Here is an 11,893-nt window from a genome sequence, read left to right on the forward strand (position 1 = left end):
TGTTCATGTGCCTGTTCATGTCCCTGTTCCTGTTCCTGTGCCTGTGCCTGTTCCTGTGCCTGTGCCTGTTCCTGTTCCTGTTGCTGTTCCTGTGCCTGTTCCTGTGCCTGTTCCTGTGCCTGTGCCTGTTCCTGTTCCTGTTCCTGTTCCTGTGCCTGTGCCTGTTCCTGTGCCTGTGCCTGTTCCTGTTCCTGTGCCTGTGCCTGTTCCTGTTCCTGTGCCTGTGCCTGTTCCTGTTCCTGTTCCCGTGCCTGTGCCTGTGCCTGTTCCTGTTCCTGTTCCTGTTCCTGTTCCTGTGCCTGTTCCTGTGCCTGTTCCTGTTCCTGTGCCTGTTCCTGTGCCTGTTCCTGTTGCTGTTCCTGTGCCTGTTCCTGTTCCTGTTCCTGTGCCTGTGCCTGTTCCTGTGCCTGTTCCTGTGCCTGTGCCTGTTCCTGTTCCTGTGCCTGTGCCTGTTCCTGTGCCTGTTCCTGTTCATGTGCCTGTTCCTGTGCCTGTGCCTGTTCCTGTGCCTGTTCCTGTTCCTGTGCCTGTTCCTGTGCCTGTGCCTGTTCCTGTTCCTGTTCCTGTGCCTGTGCCTGTTCCTGTGCCTGTTCCTGTTCATGTGCCTGTTCCTGTGCCTGTGCCTGTTCCTGTGCCTGTTCCTGTTCATGTGCCTGTTCCTGTGCCTGTGCCTGTTCCTGTGCCTGTTCCTGTTCCTGTGCCTGTTCCTGTTCCTGTGCCTGTGCCTGTTCCTGTTCCTGTGCCTGTGCCTGTTCCTGTGCCTGTGCCTGTGCCTGTGCCTGTTCCTGTGCCTGTTCCTGTTGCTGTGCCTGTTCCTGTGCCTGTTCCTGTTCCTGTTCCTGTGCCTGTTCCTGTGCCTGTTCCTGTGCCTGTTCCTGTTGCTGTTCCTGTGCCTGTTCCTGTTCCTGTTCCTGTGCCTGTGCCTGTTCCTGTGCCTGTTCCTGTGCCTGTGCCTGTGCCTGTTCCTGTGCCTGTTCCTGTTCCTGTTCCTGTTCCTGTGCCTGTTCCTGTTCATGTTCCTGTTGCTGTTCCTGTGCCTGTTCCTGTTCCTGTTCCTGTGCCTGTGCCTGTGCCTGTTCCTGTGCCTGTTCCTGTGCCTGTGCCTGTGCCTGTTCCTGTTCCTGTTCCTGTGCCTGTTCCTGTGCCTGTTCCTGTTCATGTGCCTGTTCCTGTGCCTGTTCCTGTGCCTGTTCCTGTTCCTGTGCCTGTTCCTGTTCCTGTGCCTGTGCCTGTGCCTGTGCCTGTGCCTGTTCCTGTTCCTGTGCCTGTGCCTGTTGCTGTGCCTGTTCCTGTGCCTGTGCCTGTGCCTGTTCCTGTGCATGTTCCTGTTGCTGTGCCTGTTCCTGTGCCTGTTCCTGTTCCTGTTCCTGTGCCTGTGCCTGTGCCTGTGCCTGTTCCTGTGCCTGTGCCTGTTCCTGTGCCTGTTCCTGTTCATGTGCCTGTTCCTGTGCCTGTGCCTGTTCCTGTGCCTGTTCCTGTTCCTCTGCCTGTTCCTGTTCCTGTTCCTGTGCCTGTTCCTGTTCCTGTTCCTGTTCCTGTGCCTGTTCCTGTTCATGTTCCTGTGCCTGTTCCTGTTCCTGTGCCTGTTCCTGTTCCTGTTCCTGTGCCTGTTCCTGTGCCTGTTCCTGTTCCTGTGCCTGTTCCTGTGCCTGTTCCTGTGCCTGTTCCTGTTCCTGTTCCTGTGCCTGTGCCTGTGCCTGTTCCTGTTCCTGTGCCTGTTCCTGTTCCTGTTCCTGTGCCTGTTCCTGTGCCTGTTCCTGTGCCTGTGCCTGTGCCTGTTCCTGTGCCTGTTCCTGTGCCTGTTCCTGTGCCTGTGCCTGTGCCTGTTCCTGTGCCTGTTCCTGTTCCTGTTCCTGTGCCTGTTCCTGTTCCTGTGCCTGTTCCTGTTCCTGTTCCTGTGCCTGTTCCTGTGCCTGTTCCTGTGCCTGTGCCTGTGCCTGTTCCTTTGCCTGTGCCTGTGCCTGTGCCTGTTCCTGTGCCTGTTCCTGTTCCTGTGCCTGTGCCTGTGCCTGTTCATGTGCCTGTTCCTGTGCCTGTGCCTGTTCCTGTGCCTGTTCCTGTGCCTGTTCCTGTGCCTGTGCCTGATCCTGTTCCTGTTCCTGTGCCTGTGCCTGTGCCTGTTCCTGTGCCTGTGCCTGTGCCTGTTCCTGTGCCTGTTCATGTGCCTGTTCCTGTGCCTGTGCCTGTGCCTGTTCCTGTGCCTGTTCCTGTTCCTGTGCCTGTGCCTGTGCCTGATTGTACTTGATTGTAATAAACTGCACTTGGTTTCTCTACTACTTGCCTCCAGTGGATCCCTATGTTACAGACATTTTTCTTTTCTCTACATCTACTGTATGAGTGGTGCTTGAGTTTCCCCTGATTCACGCTAGAATTGTGATTTGAAGGACTGTGGTTTAATGATTGCAAGCTTTTAGTTCACATGTTTTTCTTGTCATACGGTATAATAGATTTGAAATGCATCCGGAAGGAACATTGCGCTGCTTTGAGTTGATATTTAGACTGCAGATTATCGGAGGATCATCAGGGGAATGTGGATCTGAACTTCATCTGCTAATAGCAGTAATTACAGCACAGCCAGAGGCGGCCCTGTTCCTGTTTGTCTTTGCTAATTGTCCTGAATAATCAATGCTTTTTACTATTACTTTTCATTTTAGCAAAACTTGTCTTTGAAAATATTCATATGACCTATGCCGTTTCCACCAAAATACTGTAGTACTTAAGATTCTCCACTTTCTTTAGTAGACATGTGTTTATTTAGGCTTAATGAAAGCGTTGATGAGAATCCCGTGGGAAATGTGTTTATATGAGCTGAGAGCTTTCAAATCCACACAACATTTACTTCTGCAATCTGATCGGTTTTCAAGATATTCAACCAGACGAAATCTAGGACTGGAGAGGGTTAAACTTGTTAAACATGGCTGGAAAATAATACATTGAAAATATATATTCACAATTCAAGTCCTTGATGGTGCAGGAGAGCTACATCACATCTATATAAAACATAAAGCTGGTATGATCTTTGTTCCTGTTCAGATGCTCAGGTCATCATTTAGCCATAGAAACAATGGAGTAATACACCAATGGCACTGAGAATCTGTAACTATTGTAAGCTAACCGTGAATACCTCTGTGATTGAAGACAAGAAGCATTTCTTGTATGACTGTTCTTTGTATGTGGATCTGCGTAAAAAAGATATTTAGGTGATCTTGCACTTGTTTGTTGATGTGTCACAGGTCTGTGAGTCGAAGTATGCATGGAAAAGAGCATCTGTCATGCTACTGTATAGTGATTTTGTGGAACTATGTATTCCTGAAATAAATTTGAAAAAATGGCTGGTTTCTGTCATGATGATGTGCATTCTGATGGAAAATGAGAAGTCAGACTTGTTTTCTCTGAAAAAAATGTTCGTCTTTCTGAATTTAGAAAGTAAGTAGGTTTGGCTTTGACATGAAATGGAAATTCACCCGATCTGCATAGTGAAATATTCATCCATACATGCATATTTACGTCACAATACAGAAGAAAAGATCTGCAACTTTTGTTTCATCATGACTTTGAGAGAGAAATGTTGAAGTTCCTGGTTTCCACTGAGCCAAATCCAGCCTGACAATCAGATGATGGGTTTCCAGGATATTCAGCGGCTGTTGAACTGAACAGGCACTTACAAACCATCAGAAATCAAAATAAAGACACAAAGCAGGAAGAAACGTTCACTGTGAAAACGACAGAGTGCCAAGCATGGGAATCCACGGGTAATCCAGGATAGTGTGTGTTGGATTAGCGCTGATGAGTGTGACTGGATTTGCTCCTCATTAGAGGGTTTGTATTACGGCAGAAGCTCGTCTGATTCCCCATTAGACGCAGTGCTTCCCCTGCAAACATCAGGAGTGCAGCTGGACAAACGTCACTAATGAAGATCTGTTTGAAATGATCCAGCGCGAGCCGTGAGGAATCATGGGTAAAGAGAGGTGTGTCAGCGCTACCGTTCGGGTCGGATGTGGCTTCACCTGATGAAGTCAGTTGTTGGTGTGTTCAGCGTGTTTACAGCGGATGCTGAACATCTCCTCACACACACATAGGTTTTACAGGCAGGGGTGTGTTTCCTGTACAACGTAACTCGTTGCATACTACCATTCAACCACGTTGGTTAATGATGTCATGCAGATGGTGGAGAAATAACCACTTTTAATTAATCTGTTTGAGATCAAATTAATGCTGGATGTTTTGCTATAAATTACGGACATGGCATCTGAGGACTTTCTCATTTTCCTCAGTTATTTTGCTTTAGATTGTGCTGAATGTCAGCTTGCTTATTTTGCTCAAGATCAGTATTTTTTGAGTCCACATGTCATGCAAACAAGAAACTCTTCTTCTAACCACAGGTCGAGAGCTGTCGTTCCAAACACACAACTTTGCGATGCTGTTTGCTATTGTTCATTGGAACGATGGTTTCGGGAAACACCGACTCGTTGAACTATGCTGATAACGATGGAACGTGCGACCATAGTTGGCAAACAATGCTTTCGGGAAACAATAACCCTAACCCTAACTCTAACCCTAACACTCATCTATTGATCTATTTATAGTTCTAGCCATCATTTATTGTTGAGTTATTACATTGATAGTTCTCTTTACTGTTCTACTTATTATATCATAGCAATTGATCTGTCTATCATCTATCATTTTTATTTTTTGTTCTATTTATCGTTCTCTCAGTACATAAGGCCTATACACTTTTCAAGGCTTTTTAAAAATTCAAGCAAGTTCAAAGTTTGTGTTGATGAACTTCTATAAAAAAAATTAAAAAAAGTTATTTTAACCTGGAGGTGTTCTGACATGCTCTGACATTTGTGCTTATTTCTGTTACTTGTGACATTTTCATGGCTAACGACTGATTACACTGTATTCAGCACAAACTCTGCTACAATAATATGTCAGCAGCATGTATGTAAAAGTTTGTAGTTTTGAGATAATGACATTTATGTGTGGTTTGTGAAAATAGAAAAAAAAATTCTCACTGAAATAAGGCCATGAAACCCATACTGATTATTTCTTCACAAGACTTTTGAAAATTGTATCACGTAGCCTAAAATATTTGCTCCAAATCTATGTGAAAATCATTCTGACAACTCATTCAGATAAGACAATATATTGATTTAAAATTTGTAAGATGAGTTTTGTGTAAGAAAGCTTTATGCGAGTAGGCATAAACACATCCTGAATATGTATGGCTTTCACACCTGAGAAAGACAAAGACCCTCCCCTAATGGCCCTATTAGGAGCTATCAGGCCCTGTCATTCTGACCAACCTTGCACAAAGAATGAGGAGATTTAAAAAAGAATGGCTTTTTGATTGTTTGGATTTATTTACAACACAACATAATCCAAAGATACACAACAAATGACAAAAAAGCACATTATTGAAAACAATGATCCAAAGACAGAGACCTTTGTGCCATTCCTAAAAACATTGTACAGAACATTGAAAAAACATTGAAGTTTATGCAACAATAACATTAACTTATATAATTAAGAATTTCTTACCTTACATCTTTCTTGTCTTCAAATTGCGTTCTTCTTCTTCTGAGGTAAATCCAATGTAAGCTCACGTAATGTAAGTCTTCCAAACTCGACGAAAAGCAGAGACTGATGAAGTGCTTTGTGTTTGAGGTAATGAGCAGGTTCACGTTCCATGTGGAGATTTGCATGTCAATCTCTTTTGCGCGCGTGGGCGTGGTCACATTAAAAATAATGAGCAAGGGTTTGAGAAACTGGACATCTTGTTGGTTTTATACAAATTACTTAAACAGAAAATATTTGTTTTCAGTTTGAATCCGATCATTTATAAGTACACACTTAAATGTTTATAAAGATATATGGCTCATAAATGTGAGACAAGTATTCGCTGAGTTTTGTTTCAGTTTATAGACGTGCTCAAGAAAAAAAAGTTCACCGAGACGGTAAGGCAGAAAGCACACCCTGTTTATTTTCTTTATTTTACAAAAGCACAATGTTTTGATTTGATTGTAACTGGACACATACAAAAAGTAGATATCTCACAGATTCTTTTTTCATATTTCTTTTTTCTGTATGACCATGAATGACGGAGTAATTTAAGTCTATTGTGCTACCATGTGAAGAAAATCCAGCAAAACGCGCCGGCGCGTTTGCCGACCCCAGAGGGTTAAAGATCATTTTAAATTTGCTTCCTTATATTTAAATTCGAATTGCTGTTCTCCACGTTTGACGAGCCAGTTTGGACTTCGATGATACACTATATTGCTAAAAGTTTTGGGACGTCTGCCTTTACATGCACATGAACTTTAATGACATCCCGTTCTGAATCCGTAGGGTTTAATATGGAGTTGCTTCACCCTTTGCAGCTATAACAGCTTCAACTCTTCTGGGAAGGCTTTCCACAAGGTTTATGAGTGTGTTTAGGGGAATTTGTGACCATTCTTCTAGAAGTGTATTAGTGAGGTCAGGCACTGATGTTGGACGAGAAGGTCTGGCTCACAGTCTCCGCTCTAATTCAACCCAAAGCTGTTCTATCGGGTTGAGTTCAGGACTCTGTGCAGGCCAGTCCAGTTCCTCCACACCAAACTCCTCATCCATGTCTTTATGGTCCTGCTTTGTGCACTGGTGCGAAGTCATGTTGGAACAGGAACATCCCCAAACTCTTCCTACAAAGTTAACATAAAATTGTCCAAAATGTCTTGGAATGCTGAAGTCAAGCCCAACACCTGAAAAACAACCCCACACCATAAGTGCATCCCACGCTTTACACCACATGCGTCTGTAGCTGTTGACTCTGCATAAAGTTGGCGACTTCTATGCACTGTGAGCCTTAGCATGCACTGACCCACTCTGGGATTTTACATGGCCTAACACTTTGTGGCTGAGTTACTGTTGTTCCCAGTTGCTTCCACTCTGTTATAATATCACTAATAGTTGACCGTGGAATATTTAGTAGTGAGGGAATTTCATTATTGGACTTATTGCACAGGAGGTCAACGATCACGGTCCCACGCTTGAGTTCACTGAGCTCCTGAGAGCGACCCGTTTTTTCACAGATGTTTGTAGAAGCGCCTGCGTGCCTAGTGCCATGGAAGTGAGTGGAACACCTGAATTCAATGATTTGGAGGGGTGTCCCAATACTTTTCCCCTTTCTATTTGTAGCTTGACAGTCTTGGTCACGATGAGCCGTTGTTCTATATTAACATTCCACAGAAATGTGTTTCTCTAGTGTTTGAGTCTGAAGCTCGTTGAAGCTCGTCTCTGAGCAGGTGAGTCTGCGTTCACACACACTCGCAGCGAGAGACACAGGTCAGCACCTCAGAGAGAGAGCTGTCGGATCAGGACGCCCTCACCGGCTCCGCTAACAGCTACTAATTGGTGACAGTCTGTGACTCTGTTAAAGCCTGTGTCTCCGGGCTCAGACCCGCCGCGGGGCGAGTGTTTCTGTGAGGTGAACGTGACACTTCCCTCGTCACAGCCCGTAGACAAGGTGAGGTCTCACATGAAGTCTTCCTCCGTGTGTCACTGTGTCTCTCACACTATTAGGCGCTGGTGTCTGCTTAAATGAAAGGCTAAAATATCATTAGAATATTAAATGTTGAAACAGAAGGCCAGACGCACGTTGGTGTGTGAGCAGAATACAGAGTGACCAGCGCCGAAGCTTTTATTCTGCATCACAATTACCTTGTTGTCGCAGAACAACCGACTCCATTTTCCATTCCTTATAAATAGCTAGAAGAAAAGTGTTAATTATCCCTGTGCAATTTAATGCACCGGATACTTCAACCTTTCCGGTTTCCGGTAAACGCTCGCATAACCAGGCGTATCCGCGGCTGCAAATGTGATTTATGACAACAGTGTTTAATTTCTGTTTTTAAATAGGTTAGACGGCAATCTGCATGCATTTAAATGCGCTGATGCCGCTTGTCTTCAGGCCCTCGTTTAATATTCAGGGATGATTTTGGTCCACATGCGTTTTGGTCGGTGTCACCTTAGATTAAATTATTAGCGCGGTGCGGGCCGCGGGCCCCTTATTTACCACAATCAATGAAACGGTAATGAAAATCCATTTTTCATACTATCAGCCCCTGCTGACTTTTATTTACTTGTGTGTGTCTAAGCGAGCAATTCATTCTGAGTAAATGCCAGCGCAAGAACACACATTAGCAAAGCAAGGGTTAAGAAAAGATAACAATAGACAAACACACACACACACACACACACACTCACAAACACGCACGCACGCACACACACACACACACACACGCACACACACACACACACACACACTCATTGTGACTGTGATTGTGATGACATAAAGCAAATTTTCCAGAATTTCTTTCCCATAGCCTTCCATTAGAAATGTTACTGAATCTGTGATTTGTTTAGTTTTGCAATCTAAGGAACAAGTTTGACTTTTCTGTAATAAACCACATGCCATTAATGCTGTTCATAGAGTTAAACTTGCGTTGAACCAGGAATATTCCTTCAGACAGGTAAAAAATAAGTGCAAAAATGTGATCTGTAATTTTGAGGTATAAATGTACAATCGTAGTGTTTGTGTAATCAACAAATATTTGCAGATGGTCTATTTTGAAGGACTATATTGCAGATTTTCCCAGACAGATCACTGAATTTACCTCTATAATTTCATCTTTTCTAATCATTGTGCGTTTAGTCTTTCTCAGACTCTCAGTAAATGAGCTGATGTTTTGACACGATGCCTTCAGTTTCAGTAAAACCACGCAGACGAGCTCCATGAGATGTTATGTGCTAATTTAAAATCTGTGACATTAATGTGAAAGTCTCTGGAACATTAGAGATGGAGGATTCATGACTGCAAGCGTTCATGTTTAAATTACAGATGGACTTACATTACAGGACCACAGAGCGCTTTCAGGACACACACACACACACACACACACACACACACACACACACACACACTCTCTCTCTCTCTCTCTCTCTCTCTCTCTCTCTCTCTCACACACACACACACACACACACACACACACACACACACACAGAGAGAGAGAGAGAGAGAGAGAGAGACACACACACACTCACTCTCTCTCTCTCTCTCTCTCTCTCACACACACACACACACACACACACAGAGACACACACACTCACTCACTCTCTTTCTCTCTCTCTCACACACACACACACACACACACACACACACACACACACACACATACACACTCTCTTTCTTACACAAACACAAACACACACACACACACACACACACACACACACACACACACACACACACACACACACACTCTCTCTCTCTCTCTCCCACACACAAAGTTGTGCATTTGTTATGTTTAGTTTGTAGAAGTGTGTCTTGTGTTTAACACATAGAGCTGTGTATGTATTTTGTTTGAATGTAGATTTATTTTATTTTTTTGTGCGTGTGTGTGTGTGTGTGTGATGAAATAAAATTTAATAAGTGAATAAAAATGTAAATAAAGGAGGAGAATGGCTTGTCCATGAAATAATTCTCTCCTCCTCTTTGAGCTGATCGTCTGAGAGCTTGATTTGGTGTGTGACCTTTTGAGAACATTCTCCTCCTTGATTAAAGACGTATTAAATTTGTTTAAATAAAGCTCGTTGTAATGACACATAATTTGTAAGGAGCTATTAGGGGCTGGAAAGGCGGACTGGTGTATTTGCATGAGAATGTGGAGGATCTCCTTCATCCCAGCAGATGAACCCGGACTCTAAACCTCAGATAAAGCCGTCCTTTTGACAGATACACCGTCCTTCCCAGAATCCTCTTCACACACACACACGCGCGCACACACACATGAAGGCAGGTGAGGATCCGTCAGTCACCGCTGCTGTTAACACTCTGGGGGTCGACAAACGCGCCGGCGTGTTTTGCTGGATTTTCTTCACATAGTAGTAAATAGACTTAAAATATTCTGTCATTTATGGTCATACAGACAAAAGAAATATGAAAAAATAAACTGTAAAAGGTCTACTTTTGTATGTGTCCACTTACAATCAAAACAAAACATTGTGCTTTTGTAAAATAAAGAAAATAAACAGGGTGTGCTTTCTGCCTCTCTGTCCCGTGAAGATTTTTTCTGGAGCACGTCTCTAAACTGAAACAAAACTCCGCAAATACTTGTCACACAGACATGAGCAATATATCTTTATAAACATTTAAGTGTCTACTTTTAAATTATCTAATTCAAAACGAAAAAAAAAAATGTATTCTCTGTTTAAGTAATCTGTATGAAACAAACGAGAGGTCCAGTTTCTCAAACGAGTGCTCATTATCTCTAATGTGACCACACCCAAGCGCGCAAAAGAGATTCACATGCTAATCGTCCATGTGAAGGAACACGAACCTGTAAACGCCCTCATCACCTCAAAACTTCTTCAGCTTTTCATCGAGTTTGACACGCTGTGAGTTTACCTTGGATTTACCTCAGAAGAAGAAAAACGTGATTTGGAGATAAGAAAGATTTTAAGGTAAGAAATGTATCCTCGCTTATATTAGTGAGCGTGATATTGTTGCATAAACTTCACGTTGCTAGTTGAACTGAGAAAAATGTATGAAATCGATGGAAACGTTGAAATATGAAATATAGACAGTTAAGCAACCTTTAAATGTTAAATAAATATATACATGTTTGACATACGGATGTTTTTATGCTCTATAAAACACAGCATGATATCAAAGGAGGCTAGTATGAGTGTTTACACCAGGGCTGCCAACTTTTGAGTTTGAACCTGTTTACATGGTACAATTTCTGGTAAGCTACGTTGTTTTATTATTGCTTGACACAAATTTCATGATTTCAATTCAATTCAATTCTTGTGATTTGATTCAATATTAACTCATTTGGATAAATATTAGGTACACAAGATAGGGTTCATTTTTCTCAAGAAAAAAAAAATAAATCTCACCTAATGCTGAAAACATACAGAGAACCCTATCAGCTGGTAGTATTATTTAAGGTTAAAAATAACTTGTTTTTTATTATAATAACAACTTTATTTAATGATATAAGTAAAGAAATATAATAAATATGTAATATAGTACACATATTTAGCAAAATACTCCAACTAACATGCTATAGCCTATATTATGGTCATTAAATGGCTTTCCTGAGGTAAATGTTATGTGACATAATTGTTCTCCAGCTGTTTTACCTCTTTCCGCGGTTGAAAAACACTGATTGATCGATATTATGTATAAGGAATATACATTTCAGTGAGTTGGCAGCCCTGAAAAATTACACTAACCTGATGAATATTATAATGTTTAGACCCGTGTTTACTGTTAAATGCTGTGTTTGTGGATATCTGTTAACGGATAAACGTAGACATTTATAATATGGCAACAATAATGTTTCATTAGGAGCGGCTCGATCGCTTCAGTAAGTGGTCTCTTTGAGCGCTGTGAGTTTGGGTCACTCGTGCTGTGCATTTGAAAATCAACGTGCCAAACATTAGGCTTCATGTTTTTACTCCAATCTCATTTCATAACGTCTGAAAACATTTGAAGTGACATATGATAATCCATATATTTTTCTCTAGTGAAGTATACTGAAGTGTACCTTTTTAATGATTTAAAGTTATAGGTCTCCTGTATTTCTTCCCCCCAAAAATTTGTTTTCTGTAAAGTAAAAATAATTATTATTGTTATTATTATTTTATGCAGCCCTACAAGGTACAACAAACCTGGTGTTCTTTATATATATATTTTTGTGAATTTTAAATCTAAATATTAACCTGAAAAATCACGATTAGATTTTCCTCCCCTAGTCGGGCAGTCCTATAGTTTCTCCTGATATCAACATGTTCACCAGATGTCACTGATGAGTCCTGCTGACTTGAACATGGTAAAATGAAAAAG

Source organism: Squalius cephalus, assembly GCF_949319135.1.
Source record: "Squalius cephalus genome assembly, chromosome: 10".
NCBI classification, from domain to species: Eukaryota; Metazoa; Chordata; class Actinopteri; order Cypriniformes; family Leuciscidae; genus Squalius; species Squalius cephalus.